Consider the following 18,162-nt stretch of genomic DNA (forward strand, 5'->3'; position numbering starts at 1 on the left):
CATTATTTTGTGTTGAAAAAATGCTGCAAAAACCTTAAAGTTTTGCTAGAATTTTTCAGGAGGCATTCTGTTGATCGAGCTGTGTCTTGATCAATAGTTGAGAATAAAACTCTTGGATTTCCAGCAATATCATTTATAATTTTGGAAAAGTAGGACTACTTCTCAAGACAGACTGTTTTGTTATGACCAGTTATATATGCCTTCAATATTTCACAGTGGACTATTAGTCCACTGTCCTGGGTATGACGTTAAACTGCATCTGGCCCTGCAAGCAGTCCTCCAACTTGCAGGGAAATCGTGGGGGTTGGTGGCAGGATTGGCACTCCAGCCACCGTAAAAAAGCTTCACAAAGCTCCGAGACTACAGAAAAGACTCCTTTTTGCTCTCCACGGGAGTAGCTCTGCTGCAGCCACCCATAGGAAGGCTGCTTGCATCATGAAGGGAATGGGGGAAAGCCCTCGGGATCCCCATCCCCGGAAGAGTCGAAACTGTTGGAGAGCCAACAGGGTCAGGTCTGTTGGGGATCGGAACTGATGTGGTCCTGAGGCGTCGCCCGCTGCACGGCAGCACTCAAGTCCCAATTTGAGGTGGCCCATACGGGTGGGCACATGGAACACCTTGTCTCTCTGGCAATGTGATCATCTTCCTCTGCTGTCGGAGGAGCTGTGTAAACTCCGCATTTCAGTGGCAGCACTCTCTGAGGTGCGCAGACTGGGGACTGGCCAGATCTCTGTAGGTGGATAAACCTTTTATTGGTGTGGTCGGTCTGATTGCTGTCATAATCGGGGAGTAGCTGTTGCTGTAGCGGATTGGCTTCTTCTGATGGTGTCCAATGTCACTCCTTTCAACAAGCGTATTATGAGACTCAGATTACGGCACTCTCTGGGTGCCTTGTCTGTTGTCTCAGTGTATGCTCCAACCGCGGTGAGTGATGTCTCGGTGAGGGAGACATTTTATTTGCAGCTTCGCTCTGTGGTTGATGGGTGCCCATGAGGTGACACTGCTCTGGTCATGGGTGACTTCAATGCAGCCACTGGCACTGACAGTGCTGGCTATGAGGATTGTCTTGGTCCCCATGGGTCTGATGACCGTGGTGAAAGTGGCTCCATGTTCCTTGACTTTGCAAAAGGTCAGGGGCTGTGAATCGCTGGATCCTGGTTCCAGCGCCCTGAACCGCATCATTGGACTTGGTACTCCAATACTGGTGGTGCAGTGAAGGAGATCGATCACATCCTCGTGGGCAGACACTGGAGGCCCTTGCAAAACTGCAGGGTATACAGAAGCGCTCAGTTTGTGAATTCTGACCACAGACTTGTTGTTGCTACTCTTAGGATTTAGCTTAGGTCCAGTAGGTTACCAGCTGCTAGGAACATGAGACTGGACTTGGCCAGACTCCAAGACTAGGCTGTTTCTAATGAGTTTGCACGCAGTTAGTGTGAGGAACTTGCAGATTTGGATACGACTGCCAATCCTAATGTGATGTGGGAAACCTTCTGTGACAAGATCCTGAAGGTTGCTGAGGGCTGTGTTGGTGTTACCGGTGTTCCCAGAAGGGGGTGTTTCATCTCCCAGGGCACCCTGGATATCATTGGGAGGAGTCGCAGTGCACGGCTCAATGGTAACTCTAGTTTGTACCGGGAACTGAGAGGGACGGCTGCGAGGGCTCTGATGGCAGATAAAGAGGTGTTTGTTAGAGGAATCTGTGAGCAAGTGACACACCATCTGTGGTCTAGTGACCCACGTCCTGCTTACAGAGAAATCAAAGCATTACGCACATCTGAATCTGTTCCTCGGACAGTCACAGTCAGGGCAGCTGATGGAACAGTTCTTATGAATGACACCAGTTGTGACCCGCTGGGCTAGCTACTTTGAGCAGTTATTCAAAGCTGATCCTCCGGCTAAGACTTTGGATATCTCTGGGTTCACGGTTGTTGAGGCTGATCCTCCAATTAGCTGTGAACCACCCAATCTCACTGAGATTGCACAAGGGGAAAGGTTGCAGGGATCTGTGGTATCCAGGGTGAACTTCTCCAGGCTGGTGGTAAGGCTGTCCTCCTGGCATTGCAAGCAATCTTTGCTTCCATTTGGGAGACTGGCATCATCCCAACTGACTGGAAAACTGGACTTGTCGTCCCTACCTGGAAAGGGAAGAGTGATCGCCTGGATTGCAGCAACTACAGGGGGATAACACTGCTCTCGGTGCCAGGTAAGATCCTTGCTAGGGTTGTCCTCAATAGGATCCGTGATCACTTGCTCACCTACCAGTGACCGGAACAGTCTGGTTTTACACCTAAGAAGTCTACCATCGACCGCATCCTGGCACTGAGGGTTCTAATGGAGCACAAATGCAAATATCAGCAGTTTCTTTGCAGCCTTTGTCGATTATTGCAAAGCGTTCGACTCAGTTGATCGACCTGCCCTGTGGGACATCCTGAAGATTAGCAGGATCCCTTCGAGGTTGCTGGATATCATGGCCGGCCTGTACACTGGTACTGTGAGTGCTATGCAGAGTGGAGGCAGGACCTCTGCGTTTTTCCCAGTGGATTCTGGGGTTCGTCAGGGGTGTGTTCTTGCTCCTACTCTGTTCAGTGCTTGTATGGACTGGGTGTTGGGCAAGGTCGTGGGGTCCAGCGGCTCTGGGGGATCTGTTGGTGAAGAAAGGTTTACGGATCTTGACTTTGCTGATAATGCTGTGATCTTCACTGAGTCAGTGGAGGCTCTGATTGGGGCACTCAAGAGACTGAGCAAGGAGTCTGAGTGTCTGGGCTTGTGAGTGTCCTGGATAAAAACCAAGATCCAGGCCTTTAATGACCTCTTGGGTACAGCCATCAGCAGTGTGTCTGTTTGCAGAGAGAGTGTTGACCTTGTTGAGGTTTACTTACCTTGGCAGTGACATTCATGTCTCTGGTGACTCTTCCTATGAAGTCAGTAGGTGGATTGGGAGAGTATGGGGGGTCATGAGGTTCCTGGAAAGGGGTGTGTGGTGCTCCCAATATCTATGCAAAAGGACGAAGGCCCAAGTCTTTAGAGTCCTGGTGCTTCCTGTCTTGCTATATGGTTGCGAGACATGGACGTTAACCAGTGACCTGAGATGAAGACTGGACTCCTTTGGTACTGTGTCTCTCCGGAAAATCCTTGGGTACCGTTGGTTTGACTTTGTGTCGAATGAGCGATTGCTCATGTAGTTTTCAAATGAGGCACATTACTTGCATTGTGAGGGAGCGTCAGTTACGGCACTACGGCCATGTGGCATGTTTCCCAGAGGGTGATCCAGCTTGTAAGATCCTCATTGTTGGAGACCTGAGTGGCTGGACCAGACCAAGGGGTCACCCATGTAACACCTGGCTACAGCAGATAGAGGGTCATTTCCGGAGGGTGGGACTGGACTGAGTGTCTGCCTGGGGGGTTGTAAACCGGGATCCCGAGTTGTTTCATTGTGTAGTGGGTGCGGCACTGGACCTTTTAGTTAAATTATGTATAAATATCCACTCTGGTGTTTCTTAGCTTAAAAACAGAGGTTAATTCACATCTATACATTTACTGAAGGCCATGAACTTAGTTTCATAATACCATTACCATTTTTCACTATTTTGAATCCACATATCATTTTCAGATTGCATCATTACTATTTTACTGTTCAGCATACCACTTTCTCATAAATGGTAAAAAGTTAAAGCTAAACTACTGGGTCGAACTCACAGTCAGAAGCCGGAAATCCAAAACAATCAAAAGGTAAAAAGGTGCTCATTTATCATGTATTACTGTCTCAAATCTCATTGTGCTGTGCTTTTGTTTAAAATAATTATTAATGTTTGTGCATGCTTTAACACAGTTAACATTAGGTTTGCATTGTTACCTTTAAGTGCCTAACTGCTGCATCATATAATAATAATAAGATAATGAATTTCATATAAGACAAATTTTGCTTATGAATATTGGAGAATAATAAGGTCTTTCCTTACGTTGTACTTGTGGTCTAAAGCAAAGGTTATTTCACAGAGTGTTGCCAGATTGTTTGCTAAAACTTTTCAGGAACAAACCAGAGTTAAATCAATTTCTTCCTTTTTTTCTTCTTTTCATTCTTTGAGTGCTCAACCTGTGGAAATATCTTCTCTGTCAAAGTTTTGGCAAGGGTTTTACATTTACATTTATTTGCTTGGATGCTTTTAACCAAAATGATTTACAAAAGAGGTAACGTAATCGAGTAACATTAGGCTAGGGTCTGTTTGTTCAACAGATATAGCAGGGCAGGATACAAAGGTTGATTGCCACAAGTGGAAAAATTTGATAATCAATAAATTTACAATCATAGACTAACAATCGATAAAGCAGTTAAACTTAATGTAACAACAAATCCACCAACAATATCAAAGATCACAGAGCAAAAATTTTATTTTATTTTTTTTATAAAATCAATTAGACAGTGTGGTAAACAGCCCGGACACAGACAGGTAGACATGGATTTATCACCTAACACACGTTTATTTACAATAATTTACAGTAAGTGCACACACAAACCCAGTGCCGCAGCACCAATCACCCCAAAAGTCTAGGCCTCTTCACAATGCCTTTCTCTGTCCTCTGACCTCCTCCGAGCTCCGTCCACTTCCATCCAACTCCAGCCATTGAATGGAGGGAGGCGGCCCCTTTTATACACACCCGGACGTGCTCCAGGTGCTTCCCAATTAGCTTCCGCCAGCACTCCCCAGTGTGGCAGAAGTACCGGCTGCGCACCCAGAAGCACTCCGGGTGTCCCTGGTGTTCTTCCCCCCAGCACTTCCGGGTGTGGCGGAAGTGCCATGGGCCAGGGTTCCTCAGGCATTGGGGCGCCCCCTGGCGGTGACCACAGGCCCCTATAGGGTTGAGCTTCCAAGCTCAGTTCCCATGGTCCCCAAAGCCACCAGGGTGGTTGCCCCCTTGTGGTCTGGAGGAAGTGTAAGCTCTCCTCCAGTCTTTCTGGGCATCCCGGCTGGGTACCACCCCCAGCCGCTTGCCACAACAGATATTCACAGAACAGATGGGTTTTCATTTGCTTCTTAAATACATTGATGGAGTCAGCAGTTTGAATGGAGGTGGGCAGCTTGTTCCACCAACTAGGAACTACACAGGAAAAGAGTCTTGATTGAGACTTGGTACAATGCAGAGGTGGCATTACCAGACCTGCGTAGGTGAGCAGGAGTATAGCGTCAGTGTCTCCATATACACATTTGCTGACCCTTTGACTTCTCTGTAGGCAAGCATCAGGGAGCCAATGTAATGCTCTGAGAAGAGGAGTGACATGTGCCTGTCTCGGCTGGTTAAAAACAAGATGGGATGCTGCATTGAGGACCATCTGCAGCGGCTTGATAGCACAGGTGGGTACTCCTGCCAGAAGTGAGTTGCAGTCCAAAGCCTGGACCAGAAGTTGTGCTGCATGTTCCATCAGATAAGTTCTGATCTTGCAGATGTTGTACAGTGTAAACCTGCATAAACAAGAAATAGTAAATATGTGGTCAGAAAAAAATAGCTGCTCATTGATCACCACCCCAAGGTTGCATACTGAGTTGGCAGGTGTTAGTGACAGTGAGCCAAGCTCTACAGAGATGGGGAGTTGAAAAGACTTGAGAGCTGGGATAATAAGAACCTCAGTTTTATCCTTGGCTTTAGTTTTGTTTAGGTAAACAGTATTTGTCATTTGTTTAATTTTTATTTAATCTCTTCTACATTTTAGTTTTGATATTTGGTGTATATTAAATTCTTTGTTATTTATTTATTTTTTTACACTTTTACCTTTAGATTGAGCCTGGGGAAAACAGGCCCCCCAGTTACTTAGGTATGCAATTACTGGGGCAATCCGAGACTCTCATATTTAAAGGTTCACATATCTTCAGAAATTTTGCTGGGGCATTGAGACCTAATTCATCTTAGCTTCACTGCAGAAAAAGGGAAATTTACCTGTAAAGTATGTCATCACCCACTCATACAAGAAAGTGTCATGAACCTGTGCACAGGTTGCACTCATAGTGAACTGAACCTGCATCCATGATACACATTCCATGATTATTCATTTCCTGTAGATCATTTCATATTTTCTGTTGTATAATTTTTTATCTGTCAACTACAAGGTGCAGTTTTAAACAAAGTACTAAATCTGAATAACCCCAGCATCCGTTGCTCCATTTTCTGGGTCATCTTTTTTTTTCCCAGTACAAAAGGGCTATGCTGGCAGTGACGTGCTGAAACAGTCCTGGATGTAATGCCACCTCATCACATAGCACATGCATTTAAATACTCACAGTCACACTATGTATTCTGTATATGTATTGTTTCTTGCATAATACACAAAGCTATGCACTTAGAACAGAGACTCTAACATAAGTGAAATGTATTATTAAGTTCTTGTAATCTTGTTCTTTAATGGCAGAACATCCATTATAACAAACATCTAATGAATAGATAAGATAGACAGTAATGTTTATAATGCACTGGATAGTAAAATAAACTTCTGTGCTGGTTCTGATCCTAGAAATAATTGCTTTGTAGGTCTTAGTTAAAAAAAAAAAATCACAAATTTTTAAGGTTGTTGACACTATGCTGCCCCCAAACCTTCAGCACTCACTCCCACACTTGTCAATTAAATCACTGAGGTTTAGCAAATGTAGTGTAGGAAGTTGTTACATTAATTCCTTGCAAAATTATTCCTGTTCACATACCATGCTGAGATGGACCTTGCTCTGTTTTATTTAAAGTCTGATAGCCCAAAGACTTCAACATTCAGTTAATTTTCTTAAATGGCATTATGTTTACTAGAAAGTTATTTTATAAAATAAATAAGCTTTGATACAGGACATTCAGCCAAATGGAATCATATTAATTTTTTGAAATACAATGACTCTTTTTCCCCTTCTAACCCAATGTAGGGAAAAAAATGTAAATTAACATTTTAAGGAGAAAACTGTTGCTGTAAATTTGCGCATTTAGAGTAAAACCTGGGCGGAAGTTCAAGGTCACTTCTATAACTGACCACTGTATACCTCATTTAAGGCAACCATAATCCATATATTTACTTGTATTGCAGTTTGCCCTCAAGATTAGATATGGTTTCCAGGCAGTTCTTCTGTTTTATGTCGTGCTGAAGTGCAAAATCTCACCTTTATGACAGCCAAAGGATGGCAGCTTTATTTTGTAACTTTTGTTAGTAAATTCATTTAATTTCCTCACAAATACAGTTACCCAATTTTAGCTGATCACAATTTAAACTGCACCTTTGGAGGCATTCTAAGGCTATAAAAGTTCCTGATCAGCACTGGTTCTTCATAAATGCAGTGTCCATTTCACACCTGGACCTTGTCAATGTGGAGTTTGCATGTTCACCCTGTGTCTGTACGGGTTTGCTGTACAGTTACTCCAGTTTCCCTCCCACATCTCCAAAATCAGGCTCCTGTGTGAATGGTGGTTGTGTATGAATGGGCCCTGTGATGGACTGTCTAAGAATTTCTTGACTGATTGCACCAGCACTCTCTGACCCCAAACTGGATGAAGTGGTTTTGAGAATGTTATGCGTATTACAGTATATGTTAGAATTTAAAAGAGTCCAAATCAAAGTCTTATTTTTAACATACTGACATAGCAGTGAAAACAGTCAACAGCTGATGTTACTATAGCTAGTTATAGAATAACTATTTATTTGTGCTACTTTCTAAGACTTTACACACAAGCATTCATCATATTTGATGGGTCATGAAATTTTTTTTTTGCAAATTCATTCTGTCTTCTTGTAGCACCATGAACATTTTGCTCACAGCTCCCCTTTCACATAATATGTTGTAGAGTGGATTGTGATAATGGATGGAAGTGAGGTTTTCCACCAAAATTCCTGGGTGTTTGTTTAACTGTATACTGTATGGATGATTAAACAGTTAAACTCCATTCCTAACAGAGACTGGGTATTAGATTAATTTGAGCACCATGCCTGGTCATTGGCAGCATAGAGTTTACATTTCTCTACACTAGGTACTCTTCTTCCACATCTAAAAGATGTATCTATGTTGGGCTCCCTGTGATGTGACAGCGCAGGTCGTTTCCGAGGGATGAGCTCTGCAAATGAGGGCACCACACAAAGCCAGGGGAAAGTGCAAAGTGCTCAGTGCTTTTATGAAAGCAATTCAAGAAAAGAAAAACAAGTGTTCAAAAAATGCAGTGCATAAAATGTCCAATAAATAAATCTGATAAAACAAAGGTGAGGTGGAGATTAAAACCAAAATAAATAAATCCATTGAAACGAAGTTAGAAGCAGCTGGCAGGAAAGTGTCCTTTCTAAAAGCCATGTGCCTTGTTCTTTTAACTGGTGTCTCCTCTGCTTATCCTTTGCAGGCTTTGCACCAGAGGAGTTGCCCTACTGACAGACAAGGGTCCCTGCCATCCCATAGATATGGTAAGGCTCCCTCTCCGGACCTAGTCTCAGGTCCCCAAAGGCCATGACACTCACAATGGGGCACTCAGCTCAAGCCTCTGATTCCTGTTGCCTTACTGGGCTTCGGAAAGCCACCTGATCACTTCAGCTCCCCCAAGTTGCTCAGCTGGAGCAATCCCACTTCAGCAGCCCCCTGTGCATTGGCCACCTGCTCCTCTCCTGCCTGTCTCTGTTCACTTGCTCATTCTCTTGCACCAGCTCCTTCTGCCTCCTCCCTTCTTCTCTCTCTTTCTCCCCTTAACCTCTGTTCTTTCCTTTCGTTGCACTCGCTTTTCCCTTTTAATGATGTGGTGGCAATCAGCAGCTCCTGGAATCAATTATGGTCACGGCGATCCTGCATCTAATAATCATAATAATAATTCATTACATTTATATAGCGCTTTTCTCAGTACTCAAAGCGCTATCTGTCTGCTCCCGCATTGCGCATGAGAACCGCTTTCACCCTGCTATCGTGCCCCGACCTGAAGATGCGATTCTGGGAATTAAAGATGCCAATCAGTCACAGACTTCTGTTTACCACATGTGAGTATAGTTAAAACATGAATGTTGTCTTGCAATGGACCGCCACCTAGTCTTACCTTGTGCAGCTGATCATAAGATATGCCCATAGTCATCCTGAATTGGAATGTCCAATACATGTTTGCCTTTACAGACAATAACAATTGTCTATTGAAAGAAGAATTACAACATTTTGCATTTAGAAATTGTAGCCAGTATATTATTTTTTTTTTTTCAAAGTTTGAAACTAGGAAATTTCACATATGTCTTCAGATGATTGCTCTCTAAATAGCGATGCACACACACATCTAAAAAAATTTCCACCTTTCTATACTGTTCTGCCTAAACCCCATTTATGCTGTTTCTTTGCCAGTTTGGATTATGCTTTTCCTAATTCCACCAGCACCCCCATTAGGTGTGTCTTTACACAGAAGGGTGCCTTTACTTATGCAATCTCCAAGCATGTACCCCCTGTACTAATAATTTCATTGATTGATAAAGTTCTGAGATTATATCTGTCAGAATCATTGGAAGCTTTAGTAGAACACAGAGGACATTATCAGATTTAACTTGCTGAAAGATGTTATAAGTATTCATAGATGAACCTAAAGAAAGATCACACCTCAGCTCCTCCCAATTCACTGTCGTCACATTTGTTGTGACATTTTGATTAGTTTTCTTTTATCCTTGAATTGGGTAATTTATGACTCCCCTTCCTCATTTGTTTAAGTTAATAAAGAATTGTTATCTGCATTGTAAAGCACCTTGTTCTTGCTTTTGTACACAATTCACACAGAGGTAAAGACTGATTACTCTTCAAAAAACAGATGCTGCCATTTTTCAAAATTGTATTCCTTTGTAGTCTGATTCATACATATGCTAAATGAGCAGAAAAAGATAATAGTCCTCTTGACTAAAAACAAGGATGCTAAGTAGGAAGACAAATGACCAAGACTGTATGTCCAGAACTAACATAAAAAATTGCTTTCAGTTCACACTAGTGGCAAGCATTTTATAAATGTGAATGCATATTGAATGCATATATTCTATCACACTTTTTTTTTTATATATAAACCTAAACAATATACAAGTAAAATAAAGCAAAATCAAATTTTGAATAAATATGATAATATATTTTACTTTAACAATCCATATTGTTAATGAGCTACACCAGTACAGTGACCACAAATACTACCAGAATGCATTGCATTTACATTTAACCAGACAGTGGAATAGAAGGATATTTTATTTTGTATAACACTTAAAGAAAGAAGTGCCTTTGACATTTACAAAACTGCTATGTATTGTTATTTCTATGTAATAATTATAATAATAATAGTATATAATTATTAATTATTTATAATTATTTGAAAAAAATCTTAATAAAGCAGCAATGTAATGAAAACAATTAATAATTAATAACAAGGAAATATATAAATAAAATCAGTATCAAGAATAACAAACATTGCAAGCAAAAATATTCCAAATAATTTGATATAGAATATTTGATATTTAGTTAAATCGATTTTCTTAAAAGCTATGTTCACACTGTGAAGTAGTAAAGCAAATGTAAACATGTAGGTTGATTTAATAGATATTTACACCACTTTTGCAGACTTTGAGATAATGCACTAATGTATAAAGATCTGTCAATTTTATTAAATTATCTGTATCAGTACATGACAGGAGAGAACCAAGCAAACACAACAAATCACAACAAATTTCCATTTTGTTTTTGTGTTTTTTAATGCAAGCTGAAGGAGTCAACCCTGGGTCTTTGGTTGAAATAAGATCTCCATCGTTCTGGCGTATCATTAAAAGGAAACTTAAAGAAGTTGGCATCAAGAAATGCATTCTGTATCATAAACATAACATTCTTAAATCCGCTTATTTAAGTTGTTGGTTACAGAGGGCTGAAGCCTATCCAGGAAGCATCAGATGCCAAAAGGGAACCAGTCCTGGTCAGTCCATCAAAGGGCCTATTCAACTAAACACCCTGTTAATCACGATATACAATAATGAAAGTTACAAAGCATGGACAGGCTATAGTCCAAAACACTACATGGACATCACATCAAATCCATCTTTCAACCTACATCAAACAGAATGTCAGGGAACCCGCCTGAAACACAGCTAATAGGGAAAACAGTTTATCATTTTCTGGAACCTGGTATACTGTAGGGAGGCCATTTTGATAGTGTGACCAATGATGGTGAGTACAAAGAAAAGAAAGGAAGACAGCATAACGATTGTGACTTGGAATATTGAGATTGTGGCTGGAGATTTTTTACAATGGGGTGCTAAACAGAAATAGTACAAGGGGGCTCCGCCCCCTGCTCGCTTCGCTTGCCTACCCCCGGCGTTTTGAACCCGTGCCTGCTGGGCAGCCACGTGTGGGGATGACGCACGTTTAATACGGAGCGTTCGCACGTGTCACTCTGGGGCCAGCCACTGTTAATACGGAGCTCCGTCCATACTATTATGCGGTGCATTGTGGACTACTGCGGACTCCGTAGTGTTTCCCGTTTCAGTTTGTATCTCAGTCAGTCGAGCTTTTGTTTTTGAAGCTTTTGAATTCCGGTCTTCATTATCTGTAACCTGCTGTCCATGTGTTTGGCCCCCTCGTTTAACCTGTTTATGATGTTTTACTTTGCTTTCTACTCTGTCTTTCATTTGTGATCTCACTTTATTCTGCTTTTGTTTCAATGACACCTGGTCCGTGGTGAATCTATTTTCGCTTTTTCGAGTTATAATTTTCATTTGTTTGCGATACTGTGATGTTTATCGTAACCATTATGCGTTGCATTGTGGAGAAGTGCGGACTCTATAGTGTTTCCCGTTCCAGTTCGTATCTCGTTTAGTTGAACTCTTTCTTTTTGGAGCAGTGCCTGCCTGGTCTGCGGCATTTCAGACGCACGTTGTAGGCGCCTGCGTTCATTAATTATATCCAGGCAGGCGTGTGTTTGTATCTCAGTCACTCGAGCTGTGTCGTGTTGAATCCGTGCCTGCTTTGCCTACGCAGTTTGAGACGCGCATTGTAGTCGTTGTTTCTGCCTTTATATTCTGTATCTCTGTGTGCATGTGTTTCGTGCCTAGGTTTTTTTGAAGCTATTGCATTCCAGTTTTCATCATCTGTAACCCACTCTCCATGTGTTCGTCCCCGTTCTTTAATCCCTTTATAAAGTTTTACTTTGTTTCCTACTCTGTGTTTTATTTCTGACCTTGCTTTATCCTGCTTGCGGCATGTCAGACGGTTCGTAGTCTTTCTCGTTTTACTCTGGGGAGGGGGGCTTTGTTCTGTAACCTGCTCTCCATGTGTTTGTCCCTGTTGTTTAACCTCTTTATGACGTTTTACTTTGTTTCCTACTCTGACGGTTCGTAGTCTCTCCCGGGGTCGGGGCAGGGGGTTTTTGTGTGGCGCCTGCACACGTGCGTAGTCTCTCCCGTTTCACTGTGGGGGGGGGGGGGGGGCTTTGTTTGCCACTTGAGCACTATGTCTTTTGCGTCCACGGGCAGGTCCCTGCGTCCATATCCGGTTTACCATTCTCATTTAGTAATATGGATAAGATGTGTGTTGCATGCAGAAGAAGAGGTGGAAAGATAAAGATGAGAGAATGCTTAGAGTAAATGGTTAAATGTGCAACTTTTTCAACCAGGGAAGAAGTCAGGGTGGAATCAATGCTGGAGTTTGTGAACCAGTATTTGAAAATGGACAAAGTGGTGGAGGTGAAGATTTTTAAATGAGTGTGTTGTAGTTGATAAAATGATTACTGGTAAGCAACTGATGTATATTGTCTCAACATATTCAATTGAGGTTGACAGAAGCATTGAAGAAAAATAACAGATTTGGGACAAGCCGATAAAGGTAATGTCAAAAGTGCCTTAGGACAAAGGAATTATAATGGGATTAGAATGATCATATTGGAGCCACTGCTGAGGGGTATTCAGTAGCTTGTGGAAGTTTTAGCTTCAGTAGCAGGAATGTTGAAGGTGAGAGAATTGTGGCACTTGATGATCCAATGAAAGTTATTGACTTCAACACTATGTGTAAGAAGGAGGACGTAAAAGTTGGTAACATATTTATCTAGTGGTGCAAGGAGCAAAATAGGCTATTTGTCGGTGATGGAAGTTAATCAGGTCATGAAAAATGTTAAGGTGATTGCTGGAGAATGCTATTCATGACATTCTTTCTTGGTTGTAGTAGATCTTTTAGGAGTGGATGTTTGTTCCAAGGCTGAAGGTCTGGAAACTGAAGGAGGAGAGTATGAGAGGTAAATTTGTTGAAAATTGGTAGCAAAAGTGAATTTGGTCTCGGTTATGAAAAGTAAGTGAGAAGCAATGAAGAATTTATTTCTGAAAACAATAAAAATGTTTGTGGTTAGAAAATGGACTGCTGATACAAAAATAAACAGGAGAGTGGAACTGCTGAGGAAGAAATGACAGTTCAGGAAAAGTGTGTCAGAAAACAAAGGCAGAAAGTGACCAGGCAGTCTACAAAGAAGCAAAGCAACATGGTAGAGCAGTATCTAGAAGCTATCAGATGGGACATTTCAAGTGAGTTGCTAACTAAAGAAGAAAAGATAAATGTGTTCAGGATTGCTAAGCAGATGGCAAAAGAAAGACAAGATATAATTGGTGTGAATTGCTAGACAATTCTAAAGGGAATATTGTGATTGGTAGGTATGGGATTAAGATAATGAAACGAGCAGGAGAAACAACATAATAATATGTCTTGTGAGAAAATAAATGGATCGAGTTGTACATTTTTAAAAGAAGTGGCCTATAAAAGGAGTAGAAAGGTCAGAATAGGTAAAGCAGCAGGCAACTGGTGTGATGTTGGGAACGTTGAAGGCAGCAAAAGGTTTTGGAGTTGAATGGTTGGCATGATTGTCTTCAGGGAGGATTCCTGAAGATTATTTCATTTAAATGGGTGCCACAAGAGAGGATGAGGTAGGAATTCAGAAAGTTAAGTATGGATGAACGGTTAATGTCTGCAGTGATGTCAAGGTATGAGAACGCATGAATGGTGGTCAAGATACCATTTGAGGATAGTGAAAGTTTTGAAGTGAAGGTGGAGCTTGTGCTCTAATCCGCCAAAACTCAGTCCTTTCTTGCCTTCTGCCTTTACTCCTCTCCTCCCAAGCTTCATCTTCCTCATCCTGACTCCGGCTTCCAAATGGAGAAAGGTGGCCTCTTTTATAAGCACCTGAATGTGTTCCAGGTGCTCCTTTACGATCTTCTGGCGGCACTACCTGGTGTGGCAGAAGTGCTGCATGAGAGGTGTCCCTGGAATTCCTTCCGTCAGCACTTCTCGACAATTTTGCGGGGGCCCTCTGTGGTGACCATGAGCCCCAGTAGGATTGAGCTTCTATGCTCCGTTCCCGTGGCCCCCATACAAACCAGGGCGGCTGCCCTCTCGTGGCCCAGGGGAGGTATAGTCCCTCTCTGGGTCCTTCCAGGCATCCCAGCAGGGCATGGCCGCCAGCTGTTCGCCACAAGCTACACTAGGATCCTTCCCTGAGTTTGTTGCTTTTTGTGATAGTAATGGAGGTGGTGACCAGAGAAGTGCATGAAGGAATGCCATGGAAGCTCTTGTCTGCTGATAATCTTGTTTTAATGTCAAAGTTCATTTGAAGGAGAAGATACTGAAATGTAAATCTAGTTTAGAAGTGAAAATCCTCATGGTATATACAGGAATGTCCACAGTGATTTTTGGAGGAGAAGGGGCAGGAGATGTGAAAGAATGGGGTTCATGGACATGTAATATGTGTTGTAAAGGTGTTTGGATAAACTACATTCACTGTACAGATTGTCAGATATTAGAGAATAAAAAGGTTGTTTTGTGAGGGATTGTCTGCATGAAAAAAATTAACCTTACTTTGTCTTTCTGCATCCCTCTCACTCATTTTTTACAATGTGGTAAGTGTGAAATTAGATATCAGCAAAGGAGTTGTTTTAGAGAAAGTAGGGATGGCATGTTGAGTGCAGATGGAGATACAGACAGAGGAGGGTGAGAGGTGTATGGAAGAAATTCCAGGAGCTATCTCCCATTCTTACTTCAAAAAGACTCTCTGTCTCTGGCATTCAGTGGTAAAGTTTATGAAAGCTGCATAAAGGGCAGTATGTTCTGTGGATGTGACATGTGGACGATGACAGCGAAACATGTAGCAAACTGGAAAGAACAGAGATGAGAATAGATAGATGGATATGTGGAGTGTCATGGAGTAAAGGTGAAAACTGAGTTAAGGGAAAAACTATGTGTTAACAATAGGTATTTTGCTCAGAAGAAACAGACTAAGGTTGTTTGGTCATGCAGAGTCAAAGTGAAGGGACAATTTGGCGATGAGGTGTACAAATATGGAGAGGAAATAAGGCCGTGAGGGAGGCCAAAGAAGACTTGGTTGGCAGTGGTGTTGGATAAAATGAAACGAATTGACTGGTGTCATATGTTATAAAAAGAATGCATCTCACCCCAAAGAATGTCAAGGGCAATGGAGAGTGGAGGAAAAGATTTTGGGGACAACTTGTTAAAATTGGTAAAATGGCCATTAAACTGGTGTTTTATGATGAATACAAACTTGAGGAGAATGCCTAATAGACAAGAAAATAGTGGAAACTACACAAGTAAACTTTGTTGTCACTATATTTCCTTGTTAATGCCTGAGGCTTGTTGAAATATTAATTGAATATTTGAGTTAATTTGCTCAAGTTTCAAAGTATTTCTGTTATCTACAAACAGATTAGTAAATACATCTGTGTAGCTGTATGTTTAAAAACAAGATTCTCTTTTCTAGATTATGACAGATAGAGGAAGGTGCAGTAAAGGGTTATCATATTAAGCTCAAAAATTAGACAAAAGAACTATTTCAACCTTTTATCTGACAAGGTAAAACCATGTTAATGCCCAGATGAGCCAAGCTGAAAACAATGACTTTCTATCAGAAATTATTTTTTGTTTTCATTTTGTCTTTATGTTTATTCATTTTATTCCCTTTTATTTTGAGTTTCATTATTCTTTTTGTAACTTAATAGTTACAAATATTAGTAAGTAATTATTGACATTTTTGGTTTGTTCTGATGTGTTATTTATTTATATATCTTATGTTTTTTAGCTTTTTATGTTTGTCTTCTTTTAATGTTTATTTTCTGTGTTTTTAGTGGGTGCTGACATTTTCTGGCTATGGACATAGCACAATGTTAGAAAATGGCACAGCTGCAATATGAAAAAGAAGGCTTTGTGAACAGACACCTCTTTGACTTTGATCAGTCAGAGGAAAGACTTAGACACAGCTCTAAAACAGCATCAAGAAGGAAAGCAATTAGAGAATGAAAATCTGGATTTTAGCTTTTTGTTTTTTTGTTTCATTTTAATGATTTTGGTTTTGGTAATGACTCAATAATGTAAAGGAAGATATATGACAATTTCAGTCTCTGCCAGTCTCAAAATAATTTTATTATTTGGTATTCCGATAAGATAAGAAGTCAGAGAGATTTTGTGGATTTGGAGTAGAAAGTTAATAATAATTCAAGAACTCATTACATTTATAAAGCGCTTTTCTCAGTACTCAAAGCGCTAAAGTTACCAACTTTGATGCTTTTTGCTGATGATACTGTGTTGTGTAGCACCAGAAAAGAGGAAGCAGAAAAGAAGTTGGAAGAATGGAGAATGGCTTTGGAAGATAGAGGATTGAAATTAAATATGAAGAAGAAAGAATATATCATATCATGCAGTTCATAGGGAAAGCTATTCAAAGGAGTGCATAAATTTAAACATCTAGGATCAGTAGTAGCCCAAGATGGAAAATCAGATGCAGAGATAACCCAGAGTGCAGTGTGGATGGAAAAACTAGAAGAAGTTAGAAATTATGTTTTAAGTTTTTAGGACAGTGGTAAGATCAGCAGTGATGTATGGAGCTGGGACATGGACAATGAATGGAGTGAAAAAGACGTTTGATGTGGCAGAAATGAGAATGTTGAGATGTGTATGTGGAGCTACAAAATAGGACAGAATAAGAAATGAGATAATCAGGGGTTCAAGAAAAGTGGGAGAGACATCTAAGAAAGTACAGGAAAGTAGATTGAAATGGCATGGATATGTGATGCGGACAGACAATGAATACATGGGCAAAAGAGTGATAGGAATGGAAGTACAGGGTAATAGAAAGAGAGAGGGGCCAAAGAGGAGATGGATGGATAAGGTAAAATAAGATTTGAAGGAAGAGAGTCCGACTGGGGAGGAGATGTGGAGAATTGTTGATCAAGTACAGCGTCCCATATAGATGAAGATGAAAGAAGAAGAAAAAGTAGTAGAAAGCTACCTGGGAGGAGAAATATCTGCCTACACACAATAAAAATGTACAAACTCTATATTGATTGGGAACAGAACTGACGCTCTGAGACAACAGATCTATAAACTGTACCATCCTAATTTAAGTTATTATTTAATGTTTAAGTCTGATTTTTCTCCTGCAGGATGAAGGGCTACAGTAGTTTCTTTAAATGACTCTAAAGTGTGTAAATAATTTGCTCTGTATAATAATCAGATCTAGGGTTTTATTTAAAACAAAAAACCAAACAATTTAAACAGAAAGAAGAAGCCAAAAGACTGGACAGATCCTAATTGCACTTGATTTTTATTATTTGTTAGCAGTTGTTATATTTTGCATATTGCATGTGTTCCTAAACATTGGTTTATGTAATGAATTATTGTTTACCTGTGGAGATTATCAGAAATTCCTTAACATTTTTTTTGTTAAACTTTTTGAAATCACTAAAATAAAATGCTTGGTATGATAAATATATTCATCATTATAATATTATTCCAGTCAATGCAGTATGATCTGACACAGAGGTGAAAGACTGCAAAACACATGAAAGAAAATGTGCCTTTACGTATCTATGTCAATTTCAAAGCCTTTGTAAATATCTGTTCTCTTGATATTTGAAAGTCAACAATTTAGCAAAAAGTGCTGGCATTACCTAATGTCTCTTTGCAAACAATTGAAAGAGATACCTGTTAATTGGACATTCTGCCTGTTCTTGAGGTCTTCAGTTGTGTTAGTTGACTGTGAAAGCCTTCTATCACCTTTGTTTAACAAATTTATTATGCAATACAAGCAGATATGCCCACTGATGCTATTATCCAGTCCTCGTATTTAATTCTCATAATTCTTTTCTGAGTCTGGTTTGAAAAAGTTTAAACAGAAATAGGT

The sequence above is a fragment of the Erpetoichthys calabaricus genome, chromosome 6 (assembly GCF_900747795.2).
Source record: "Erpetoichthys calabaricus chromosome 6, fErpCal1.3, whole genome shotgun sequence".
NCBI lineage: Eukaryota > Metazoa > Chordata > Cladistia > Polypteriformes > Polypteridae > Erpetoichthys > Erpetoichthys calabaricus.